The sequence below is a fragment of the Herpailurus yagouaroundi genome, unplaced genomic scaffold (assembly GCF_014898765.1).
Source record: "Herpailurus yagouaroundi ecotype Mexico unplaced genomic scaffold, PumYag 28, whole genome shotgun sequence".
Lineage (NCBI taxonomy): Eukaryota > Metazoa > Chordata > Mammalia > Carnivora > Felidae > Herpailurus > Herpailurus yagouaroundi.
The window spans coordinates 155,034,223-155,047,915 of NW_024412376.1; the positions used below are offsets into that span (position 1 = coordinate 155,034,223).

General features: G+C 33.7%; 1 protein-coding gene across 11 annotated transcripts in view; it reads left to right on the top strand.

Moving 5' to 3' along the window:
• LCORL (ligand dependent nuclear receptor corepressor like) overlaps positions 1-13,693 on the top strand; it is a 176,745-nt gene that overhangs the window by 118,890 nt on the left and 44,162 nt on the right. The window lies entirely within an intron of this gene.

The window sequence follows — 13,693 nt, forward strand, 5'->3', positions numbered from 1 at the left end:
TGTGTGTGTGTGTGTAAAACATAATGCTTTGTTTTAGTATTATTTAATATATATAAACCTTATATTCATAAAGAAATATATTTTAGAAGTAATATTATGTGTAATTGGCCTATGTGATATGAACTAGAGAGAAGTGCTGAATTTTATATTGCATTTGACTTTGTTTATTATATGAGAGGAAATTTGAGTTGCTCTTTGTCTCTTTTCATAATAAAGTATATGGTAAGAGAATCATTTGTATTCTTTATTTAATTAAAAAAATTTTTTTTAATTTTATTTTTTTTGAGAGAGCAAGTGAGCAGGGGAGGGTCAGAGAGAGAAAGAGAGGGAGGGAGGGAGAGAGAGAGAGCGCTAAGAAAGAGAGGGAGAGGGAGGGAGGGAGAGAGAGAAAGAGAGAGAGCACTAAGAAAGAGAGGGAGAGGGAGGGAGGGAGCAAAGGAGGGAGGGAGGAAGAGAAGGAGAGAGAGAGAGAGAGAGAGAGAGAGAGAGAAGAGAAGAGAAGAGAAGAGAAGAGAAGAGAGAATCCCAAGCAGGCTCTGCACTGTCAGAGCAGAGCCCAGTGCGAGGCTTGAATTCACGACTATGAGATCATGACCTGAGCTGAAACCAAGAGTCAGATGCTTAACCAACTGAGCCACCCAGGCATCCCATAAAAACATATTTTTAAAATGTACAGCTGAGAATATTAATTAAGCACTTGCTGTTCAGTTTTTATACTTAAGTGAAAAATAAAAATAAATTGATTTTTCATCAGTTATAATTAACTGGGAAAGAGAAAAGTTAATATATGTGATAAATATTATATAATCACACAGTTAACTATATAGAGATACATTTTTCATAGGAGTCCTGAATGATGAAAGGTATGTTGGACTTATCTAATACTTAATTGAAGGAAGAGTGATGATTCACAGAGGAAAGAAAGGAAGGCCTTTTAAATGCTTGTGGCAGATGCCAAATAAGCTTTGCCTGGAGAAGAGAGAACAAGTGTCTTTTGTTAACACAAGTTAGGGATCGTGTTGTCAATCCTTGAAGACAGGAAAATATCAGCATTAAGTTTGATCACAGAAGGCAGTGTGTTTTGGAGTTCTAAAGAAGAGTACCTAGTCAATGTTTAAAAAGATAGTCTTTTCATTACATGAGACAGATTAAAACTGAAAGGGGATGAAATATGGAAATAATTTTCTCTTTTTGCTTCCCTAATTTTGGGTCATGGGTGTTTATATAGAAAAATCTGAGAAATATTAAGATAATAGTTTATAAGACAGAAAGGTCCAAGATGACACATCATAAGTCTTGAGGAAAAAAATACATCAATACATAGAATTTTGGAAGTTAGAAAGTATAGGATTTTTAGAGTTTTGCTTGCTTTCTTTTTGCTCTTCCATGTTTCATACCCTCTTTGAGCTCTTTGTGGGAGGCAGTTCAGTGTTGTAACAATACTGAAACATAGCCTTTGGTGTCTAACAAACTTGTAGTTGAAATCTCAGTTCTGCAACTTACTTGAAAAGGTAACTTTACCTATTGGAGCATTAGTTTCCTCATTTGTTACTTGGCAGTAATAATAACAAACTAATTAGAGCAATGTGAAAGTCAAATATGAGCTAACCAACTCATAAAAGATAGCCAAACCCTGGCCTCCATACTCTGTACCTCCTATTCCTTACTACCACAGAAGAGAAGCCTTAGCAGTAACATAGTGATCTGTAAATATTTGTATGGCCATTAGACTAAAGTAGGATGGAACTTTCTTTGAATAACCCAGGAGTAGATTTAGGATCTGGAAATTAGATGGAAACAGATTTCAGGTCCATTTATGAAAGAATATTCTAAGGATTAGATATTTCTCCAAGTGGAAAGTGGTTGCCTTATCATTAGAGGTTTACAAAAGCATCAGATGAGTGGCTGGAATAAATGACATTTTAAAAGTAAATTTCCAATCTTTACATTCTGTGATTCTGTGAACTTAAGTGATAAGGCAGACCCAACTATATGTAGAAAACAAGTAAATTATTTAAATGACTGTGCTATTCTCAGCAAAGTGCACAAATATGTGTGTGAAAATCCTTTTCATCTGATGGTTGAAAACCATCAGTAATGATAGTATATATAAATCTATACCTTAAATAGTCTTCTTGATGATTTGGGGGGATAACTTCTTGTCTTATGTAATTTCAGTGCTCATACTTCAGGATAGGAACCATTTAGTCTAATGTGGCTTGTACCATAGAGAGCAAGGGAGAGAATGTTAATAGATTAAGCCAAAGAAATAAGGATCAGATTATGAGAAAGCTATGTAGGAAATAATAAGATTTTCTTTCTTAGGACCACAGAGAGCTGCTAGATTGCTTCAAGTGGACAGTAATGAAATTAGATTTTTTTAATAAAACCATTCTGCTATGGTATAGATGGGTAGGCTCTAACTTTGCATACTTGCACACCAAATCTTTAAAAAAAAAAAAATGGAGCACATATCCTTTGAGGCATTTATGTGTGGATTTGTGTGTGTATGTATACACATCAATATCTGCACTAATCTTTCCACAAATTAAAATTTTTAAGGTTGAAGTAAAGATGTTATAAACAATTTTTAAATGTCTTGCTAATCATGACTTCACTGCCAGTATCTTATTACACAGTATAGACTTTGGGAGAATTTTATTAGTCATGATAGAAGCTATAAATCCATATTTTAAATGGTTTTCTTAAGAATTAAAATTTTTGGCCTGAATTCACTGTTCTTACCTATAATCAATAAAGTGCTCACACTAGCAGTAGCAGTGTTCTTCCTTTATTTGCTAGTGCTTACATTTTTCATATTATTCTCACTTTATGTCTTAACAGTACTCATTTAAGCCCATTGTTCATTTTGTGAGTTGATTTATTCAAATTAGATCATGTAATCCGTAAGTTTAATACCTAATCTAACTGTAAGTAATGTAGACAATTTATAGGCAGTTAGTGTAACTTATTAATCTTTAAATTATCAAACACAAATGGTTTTATAAGGTTCATATAGTTAAAGCAACAGATAATTTTTGTCTTTTGTAGACTATCTTAAAGAATAGAAAAGAAAGAAATATTGATCTAATCTTAATACCAAAACCAGACAGAATAGCAAAAGAAAGAAATTTGCAAACCAGTCTTACTTACAAACATAGGTGCAAACATCCTAAATAAATACTAGCAAATTGAATACAGTGAAGTGTAAAAACATAATAAATAATGACAGGGAGGCATGGATGAGTCCACATTTGAAAAACCTCCATGATTTTCCACATTACCAAGAAAAAGAAAAAAGAAAAGAAATGTATCATCCTAATATATACATTAAAAAATTCTACAAAAGCTGATACATTTATAATAAAAAATACTTATAAAAATTAACAGTAAATGGGCACTGGCACTACCAAAAATATTGTAACCTAATGAGTTAAAGTAATGGACAAGACAACAATGTACACTGTTGCCAATTTTCAACATTTTCCCTGACCATAAGAAGTCCTGACTTCTGTAACATGATGAGAAAAAAATGGAAGTATGAAAATAAGGAATAATAAATAATGTGTTATAAGGAAAGAATGAACAAAATTGTGGTGGCTTATAAATAATATGGTTATGGATGTAGAAGTTATGAAAGAATAGGATACTTTTATCGGAACTGATAAAAAGCTCCAAAAAGGTACTGCTCACAAGATCAGTATATATTACTGCATATCAGCAACCACCTAGTTAGACAATCCTGTGTTTAAAAAATCTTATTTACAATAGCAACAAAAGCAGTAAATGCACCAAAACATCTAAGAATGAAACTAATAAACCATTTAAAACCTTATGGATAACATAAAACTAGTGAAGGACACAAATAAGACTCCCAAAATAAGAAATTGTATTTTAAATGGATGGACAGACTCTAAAAGATGGCATTTCATGCTTAATATGTTTACAGATTCAGTCATTCCTGTTAAAATTCTCATAGGGTTTATTGTCAGAAATGACTTGCCAATCCTAAAATTCATGAGCAATACTTAAAGAGCTAAGAAAAACTAAGGGTGGCTGAGGGAGTCACTCTAAAACGTATGAACACTTACTTGGTGCAATAAAGTTAAAACGTGGTTCTGCTGGCCATATGAAAATGAGTAGAACAAATTAGCAATCCGGAAACTCTCCAAACATTGGTGGAATCTGGTACAAGACGGAGGTGTCATTATAAATCACTGGGAAAGATGGCATATTGAATTAATGGTTCCAGGGGAACTGGTTACCCATTGTAATACCCCATAAAGAAAAAAGATGATTCCCATTTTACACCACTCACAAAAGTAATTCAAGTGGGCTCAAGGATTAAATGTGAAAAGAAAAACTGAAAGAAAATATAAACAATTACATCCTACCAAACTCAAAATAAGAAGGAAGAATTTCTTAAGATGCAAGAATAACGATCCCTATAGCAATGTTGTAAATTTTTTGTATTGAAATGAACTTAAGTATTATAAAGGCACTATGAACAGAGTGAAAATTCAAGCCTCAAATGCAGATAGTATTTATAACTGATGTAACTGGCAACCATTCAACTAACAGAACAAAACTGCAGCAAACGAGAAAAACATAACTATGTAGAAGAATAGGCAAAAACAGTTGGCAGAATAGAATTAGCCATTTAAGCAAAGAAAAAGATACTCAAAAGAATATCCTATCCAGCCTCTGCCCCAGTATAGGGTTCTTTTATTCTCTACTGTAAGAGATGGTAATTCAACTGCTGATTGACAGTAAATACTTGCAAAAAATCTTTGTTTGACAGCTCTGACAATTAAGGTCATATATCTGAAATAGCCATCCTTCATTTTCATTTTTTCTATCTGTAACAATGTTTTACTTAACAGTACTATAAATAATTTATAGAAATTATTTTATCTTTAAGACTTCTGTTTTCCATGCTAATCTTTAAGAGTTTTTCTTCCCATCTGCAGCAATTTAGTCCTTCTAGTGCTGTAAATATTTATTGAAACTATTATGTCTCTCTAAACTTATGTTTTCCATGGAAATCTTTTCATCTTTTTGATTGTTCTTCATAAGTCAGTTTCCATATTCATCATTTTCCTGCCCTCTCTTCCACAAACTCTAGACTAACTTAAAATATAGTTACCCCAAAGGAAACATTCCCATTTATTTCTCCATTGTACATTCCAGCCAGGTGTTTCAAATATTAGAGATATTTCTTTGTGTACTTTCATTTCTACAGATTTGTATAAATACTCTGAACCTCAGAAACTGGGAGGAAGTAAGTCATGCATTGCTTGTACCAGTGATTCTTTTTTGCCCTGGCACACTGTTAAAAACAGGTAGAAATGACGTTAGCATATCATTTTTTTAAATTTCCGCTTTAATCTAGGCCCAAAGTAAAAACCTTCTAAATTCCAAAATACAGGAAGAGCTTACCAGTCCTATACAAAACAAGATCAAATGTGGACAGAGCTGAAACAGTGTGTCATTGGCCCTTGGTATAGATTTCTGTCATGAAGTCCAGTGGATATTCTGGTAGAGCTTTCATTATAGTAAATTTCTCGTTGCATTGCCATTGTTTCCATGTTTATCTTTCCACTATAATATATCTTTTGGAAGCAGGAACCTCTCTCTTCATTTTTATATTCCTACTACATGTATGATGTATGACGTATTGGATTAAAAATTGTCATTGTAGGGCTCCTGGGTGGGTCAATCAGTTAAGCATCTGACTTCCGCTCAGGTCATGATCTCACAGTTTGTGAGTTCGAGCCCTGCGTCGGGCTCTGTGCTGACAGCTCAGAGCCTGGAGCCTGCTTCTGTTTCTGTGTCTCCCTCTTTCTGCCCCTCCCTGGCTCACACTCTGTCTTTCTCTAAAAATAAATAAACATTTTTAAAAAAATCATCATTGATTTCAAATGCTACTGACAACAAAAATGAGAACTGAGACTTGGTCATTCAATTTATGATTTTTTAGCTGTGAATTTTTTTTATTTTAAACATTCTAGATGGAAAATACCCTGAAATACCCTAGTACTTTCATAAACAACATATGGTACATTAAGTGTCATAGTGAACATTAGTTGTTGCACTGCCTTGTAATGTCTTGGCACTTTTAGAATTATTTTCCCTCAAGCTAATTGGCAATAAATAAGTAAAAAAAAAAAAAAAAAATTTTTTTTTTTTTTTTTTAATTACTACTTCACACTGCTACCAGTAAACTAACCTTTGGAAATCATAGCTCCTAGTTTGAATAAGACTTTCTTTAAAAAAAAAAAAAACAAATTATGTATGAGATTAATATCAACTAGGCTTCAAGTGAGCAATAGGAGACTGCATTGAATAAATTATATGAATTTCAGTGATATGTTTAGTTGTTATTAAGTATCCTTTGCTGGTGTTACTGTCACTACTAGTCTGGTTTCTTGGCTAAGATTAAGGTGGGTGAAGCTGTCAGCTGAGATGTTAAACTGTCTTTAAGAGAGCCATTATGGTTTTATGGTATTATGTTTACAGTAAATGAAGTCTTTTGTTATTCTATTAGGAGAATACAGAATTCAGAAGATATTTCTGTGTCTACCAGTGAAGGCCATAAAATGACTCGTCTTGATTTCTATGCTGAGCTTTTGTTTTCCAAGGCTAAAGACATGGAGGAAAATGTTATGTTCTATGCTTAAGATTATACCATATTTTATTTAAACTGAAGAAGAAAACATAATATATCTAGATTATCCATGCCCTTTTCAAACTAATACTCTCTGACTCTAGGGATAGAAGATACTTAAAAATTCCAAATCAAGGCAAACCAGTCCACTGCTTAAAACCTTTTAATGGCTTCTCATTGTCCTTAGGATAAAATCTAAAATCTCTTTTGTTTTAGTCCTCATTCTGGCTTTTTCTCATTTTCTTCAATATGTCAAACACTCAGGCCTCAGAACATTCACACATACCATTGCCTTTTTGTAGAAGCCACTCTCTACCCACACCAATTTATTCTAAATAAAACTTGGCTTTTTTCAAGTCTTTTAAACACCATGTCTCTAAGAAAACCTCCTCCACACTTCCTAAATTGCATGCACACATACACATGTGTACACATTCTTATTAGTTCCCACCAAAATTTAGTTTGGGTCTCTTATTATATTTTCTTATAGCAGCTTGTGTTCTTTTGTAGCACTTCTCACCCTTCTAATTATTTGTTTCCGCCATCTTATTTTGTACTTTCTGTTTGTTTAGCTCTTTCCCCTCCTTCATTATTTTCTTTTAGGTTTCATTTTTTCCTTTATTTCACTTTTTTTTCTTTGCTGATTTTGAAGTTATATACTCTCTTGCTATTCTGTTAGTGGTTATGCTAGAAATTTTTTAGTGTGTAATTAACTGAACACTTAATGTAAAGAACTTAGAGTATCTTAACTTGTCACCTATCCCAACACATACAGCCATTTTATCAGAACTTTACTTCTCTTTTTATCACACCACAATCTAACCTAATCTAAATAATCTAATCTAATTATAACTATTTGTTTTATATTATCAATTTTTGTTTAGCTTTACATATATGATGACCATTTCCTTTGCTCACCATTCCTTCCTTTATCTCATATCTCAGATTTACTCTGGGAACAGAAATTTTAATTCTTTTAATTCTATTGATAGTGAACTCCAAGGTTTTTTTCAGTTTCTTCTACTACTACTTCATCTCTTTCTTCTTCTTCCCTCTCCCTTCTTTCTTCTTCTTTCCTCTTCTTTCCTCCTCCTCTTCCTCCTCCTCTTCCTCCTCCTCCTCCTCCTCGTCCTCCTCCTTCTTCTTCTTCTTCTTCTTCTCCTTTTTTTGTTTTTTAATTTTAGAGAGCATGCAGGCGGGGGAGAAGGGCAGAGGGAAAGAGAGAGAGAGAGCATCTTAATAAGCAGGCTTCCATGCTCAGCATGGAGCCTGACGCAGGGCTTGATCTGACAACCCTTGGATCATGACCTGAGCTGAAACCAAGAGTCAGGTGCTGAACCGACTGAGCCACCCAGGCACCCTGATTCTTTTTATATTTAATGTATGTTCTTCAAAGATAATTTTTCTGGGTATACTAGTTTAGACTGACAATTATTTTTTTCTCAGCACTTAGCAGTGCTGATAGTGTCTTGGCTTCCATTGTTACTAAAACTTCAACTCATCATCTTTCCTTTATAGGTAATCTTCATACTCTGTACTTCTAGTGTCTCTGTCTTTGTCTCTTTCTCTGTTTTGTTTATGGTGTTCTGCAGGTTGTCTGGGATATGTTTGGGTGTAGTTTTACTTTATTCTGATTGTTAATCATGTGGTTTCTATTAACAGGCCAAATATCTTTCACCAATTGTTATATTTTTAGCCATTATCTTTTCAAATGTATTGTAGCTCTCATTTTATCACCTGTCAAAATCTACTGAGACATATTTTGGATACTCTCATTCTATCCTGTCTCTTATCTTCTCTTTTATATATTCCACCTCTTTGTCTCCTTGTGTTGCATCTTGATTAGTTTATTTAGAACAATCTCCAAATTCACTAATTCTCTCTTGAGCTATTCTAATCACTGCTTAACCTGTATCTTGAGTTTCTAATTTGTTATTACATTTTTCATTTCCAGAAGTTATTTGTAACGTTTTAAAATATGCCTGTCAGTGTGCCCCTTATTTTCCAAAAGAATCAATAAGCAAGATATCAAGAGTGACTAGGAAGATTATTTTAGGTAAGATGGTCAGGTATTTAGATCACATTATTTAGGTAAGGTCTTCTTGAGGAAATGAGTTTGAGCAGAGACTTGAATAATGAGAAGTACTCCATATGAAGATCTGAGGGCGAGACATTCCAGGTAGAAGAAATAACAGATACAAAGACAAAAATATCAGAAATCAATAAAAGCAGGAACAAGTCAGTTATGTTTGAGGAACTATATGAAGATTGCCTCAGTTACTTAAAAATCAAGAGGCTATTGAAAGCTTTTTCTATAGTCAAGATTATAGAGTGGCAAGAAATATAATTGTTACAGAAGATATGAACTGGATTTTTCATTTTTCTGTCTTATAAAGAATATCACAAAAAATCATGCTCTTTGCAGTCAGATGTTCCATAAATGTTGCCATGTAACCAAACCATCACTTGGCTAACATAATTAGTTGTATGAAGCATAAAAAGAAAGAAAGAAGGACAGAAAGGAAGAAAAGATCAACTTCCTTTGTGGCCATTACATTTTTCCTGAATATTTGTTATAGTTTGATACTAAATTGGCCACTTTAGCACCACATGGTTTCTAAGTGACATCAGATTTTAGTTTTCTTTGTAATTTCATCTGTTTTCCTTCTGAAGAGATAACTTTCATAATGAATATCTTAACATAACTTTGGATTTATCAGTTTGCCAAAATTGTATTCTCATGCTCAGATTGAATAAAGTAAAGCTTACATTACTTCTGTATTTAAAATCTTCCTCTTAAAAATAAAATAAAATAAAATAAAATCTTCCTCTTAGTTTTCTATTACATAAAGAACAAAATTTAAGTTTATTTTCAAGACTTGTATGACTTTGCTAAGATCTTGTTCATGTCCACCTCTCTGTTTTATATGGAGAGAATATATGTGTATATATGTTCAAGGTTTTTCATTGAGGGCATTATTTATAATAGCAAAGGGTTAGAAATATATTCTGGTTTGCAAAAACAAAGCAGGAAAGATAAAAACTAACAGCATGGTTACCTATAAGGGGGTGACGTAGATGAGGCAGAGAGGAAAGGATGGAAGTTCTGTGAATAGACCTTGTGTAATTTTATGTAAATATCCTACATATTCCAAAGAATACACATTTAAAAATAATAATAAAGCAATCCCTAAACATGTGAGAAAGAATGTAGCATATAAACCTGACTGCATTATATGACACAGAAGAAAGAATTATGTGAGGTGACTTTAACCAGTATTTTGACTGTACATTCTTAGTGGAATGTATTCTAAGGACAAGGAGATGCTTCAAAGAAATGCTTTTGGTAATATTAGTAATAGTATTGCCATTGTTATTTTGAAACTTAAATGATAAATATGTAATCATGTTAACATTGTTAGGAAACCAAGATTTTCAGGGTAAGGGAAAAAAAACAAGAGTAAAATGAAAGAAGTAAAAACACTTTAATATTATATGTGAATTGGAAATGTCAGTGCAAATTCATGAATTTCTTTTCTTTTCAAAAATACGCATTTCCTAGTCTGGTCACTGAAGTACCTAAAAGCAGTGACAGCTCAATCACATTGAACTAGACCTGGATTGTGGACTTTAAACATTATTTTCCTTCGGGTGCCTGGGTGGCTCAGTCAGTTAAAATGCCTCTGACTCTTGGTTTTAGCTAGGACATGATCTTACAGCTTCAGGGGTTCAAACCCTGCATCAGGCATGGAACCTGCTTGTGATTCTCTCTCTCCCCTCTCTCTCTGCTCCTCCCTCACTTGAGTTGTCCCTCTCAAAATAAACTTTATAAACAATCTTCTTAAGATAATAGAATAAAAATAAACATTATTTGCCTTTAGGGGCACCTGGGTGCTCAGTCAGTTGAGCATCAGACTCTTGATCTCGGCTTGGGTCGTGATCTCTTGATTCATGAGTTCGAGTCCCACATGGGTCTCTGTGCTTGAGGATTCTTTTTTTCATTCTCTCTCTGCCCCACCCCCACTCATACTCATGCTCTCTCTGTCTCAAAATAAATAACTTAAAAAAATAAACATTTTTTTTTCCTTTAAAAGGAAGCTAGCTGCTTCTTTGCAATCCTGGTCTAGATTAGAAAGTGTGCAGAATGAGCCTAGAACATCTTGTTCCAACAAGCAAGGAAGCTCTAAAGGCTGAATTGTCAACAGAATACAGAAGCCAATGTTAAGGGTTCCCCATTGGCCAATATGAGAACATTTGAGCATCAAAAGGAAGAACAATTGCAACTGAAGCATGCTGAATGTTTTAAAATCCATTAGTTTATGATAATCAGAAAATAGAAGTGCCTCTCGAAGCCTTTAGTCCACACTGGAGATACAGTAGTGTACCAGCTCCTTACTGTGCAAATGAGCAATTAAAGGAAAAAGTTACGCATAATTCCTTTTTTTTTTCTTAAACAAATTGTATTTCAGGACCAAATAGCCATCATTTAAGGAAGATTCTTAAAGAAGAATCTTTAAGATAATAAATATGGAAGACGTGATAGTCTAAAAATATTACTATTTTGCATCTGCTAATAAGATAATTGAATCAAACATCATCATCAGAAGATAAAACTATTAGAGGAAAGGTTGTTTGGGGAGCTTTACAATGGATGGTGGGGTCAGACTATCACCATCAGAACACAATGATCACTTGAGCATCATTGAAATTAGACTTTATGTGCCTTCTGAAATGTTGCATCACTTTGGAAGTATTCTTGCTGAAAACATTGAATATGAATCTAAGCAGTTCTTTTTTAAGTTTATTTATTTTGAGAGAGCAAGCGAGCATGAGTGGGGAGGGGCAGAGAGAGAGAATCCCATACAGGCTCTGTGCTGTCAGCACAGAGCTGGACACAGGGCTCAATCCCCCGAATTGTGAGATTATGTCCTGGGCTGAGCCACAATCAAGAGTCCAGGTGCCCCTCTAAATAATTCTTTAAGCCAATGGTTCTCAAATGTGGTTTAGGAAGCTCTTGGAACCCCTGAAACTTTTTCAGGGGATACCCCAGGTAAAAACTAAATAATATAAGTTATTTGTCCTTTTCACTCTTATTCTCTCACAAATATGTAATGAAGTCAGCTAGAGACTACATGATCTAGTAAATTTAAATACATTGAATACAGAAGCATATATGACTAGCTATCTTCTATTGAGCTAGACATTAGAGATTTGCAAAATTATAAAAAAACCTCATTGTTTTACTTTGAAAGTGTTATTTTTCATTAAAATGTTTTTAAAAGCACATTTATAGAGTTATTATCAATTAGAGATATTTTTTAAATTTATTGGTTTAATTTATAATATGGTAAATATAAACAGATATAACTCACCTAAACAAAAGCTCTTTGAGGTCCACAGTAATTTTTAAGACTGAAATTATGAGATTCAGAAGTTTGAGAACCATTTGCTTTAGAATTAATTCAAGTCTTATCAGAATTACTGGGAAATAGAACAAAGTGACCACAAGAAACAAAACAAAGTATAATGTAAAATGGTCTGTAGTAGAACTGATGACCTAGCTTCTTCAAAAAGTTAATGAATGTCCTAAGGACTCAGTAGAGCAAATTTCAGTACAAACCAGGCGTTAGAGGATAGCAAGGAATTGGTATAGTTGTGTATGAAAATGCTTATATGTTTTAAAGATGCATGATATAGAAATGATGTGACATCTGTAATTAGCTTTAAAATACTTTAGTAAATAGGGATAAATGGAGCAAGTATAGCAAAAATGTAGGTAATTGTTGAAACTGAAGAGTGGATGTAATGGGAGGATCATTCTATATTTTTGTGTGTTTGAATTTTATCTTGATATAATTTACTTTTTAAAAAGAACACATGCACCTTCTCAGAGGCTTTGCCTGATCATTTATTCCAACATAGTAACCTTTTTCCACCTGCTGTTGTTATTACTGTGTCCTGTTACTGGGTTTTATTTTCATGGTAAGGCTTATCACCTTGTGAAATTTTTTTTTATTGATCTTTTCTTTGTCTTCCCCTCTAGACAATAAGTTCCATGAGAGCAGGAACATTTTCTGTCTGGTTTTCCGTTATCTCCTGTGTGCCTAAGAAAATGACTGGCTTATTATATCCACTCAATAAGTACTAATTGAATGAATGAACTATAAAAGCTATGTGTTATAGAAAAACTAGAAAATAAATAAGCAAATGAAGAAAATAAAAATTATCCTTCCTTAGCCACCCAGAGGTAACTGTTCCTGTTAAGTTTTCAATCCTTCCAAATCATTTTCTGGGGAAAAAAAATACACACACACACACACTCACACTCTGTCTTCCTAGAGCTCACTCCCACAAATCATACATAATATAATCGTCTGCAACTTGTGTTTTTAAAATCATACTTACTTTTTTTTTTTTTAATTTTTTTTTCAACGTTTATTTATTTTTGGGACAGAGAGACAGAGCATGAACGGGGGAGGGGCAGAGAGAGAGGGAGACACAGAATCGGAAACAGGCTCCAGGCTCTGAGCCATCAGCCCAGAGCCCGATGCGGGGCTCGAACTCACGGACCGCGAGATCGTGACCTGGCTGAAGTCGGACGCTCAACCGACTGCGCCACCCAGGCGCCCCTAAAATCATACTTACTTTTAAGGGTACCTGGGTGACTCAGTTGGTTGTGTCCAACAATTGATTTCAGCTCAGGTAATGATCCTAGGGTTATGGGATCAAGCCCCACATGGGGCTCTGTGCTGAGCATGGAGCCTGCTTAAGATTCTCCCCACTTCTCTCTTGCTTGTGTACACTCTCTCTCAGTTTAAAAATATATAATAATATTTTTAAACATTCTTATGTTACTAAATATTTTTCTACAGAATCATTTACTTTTTTGAGTAGTATTCGATTTTGTGCATAACATTATATTTAATCCTGTCTTCAGATATATAAGTAAACATATGTTTGAACTAAGATATTGCACTCAGTCTTTTTTTTTTTTTTTTTTTTTTTTTTTTTTTTTTTTTTTTTTTG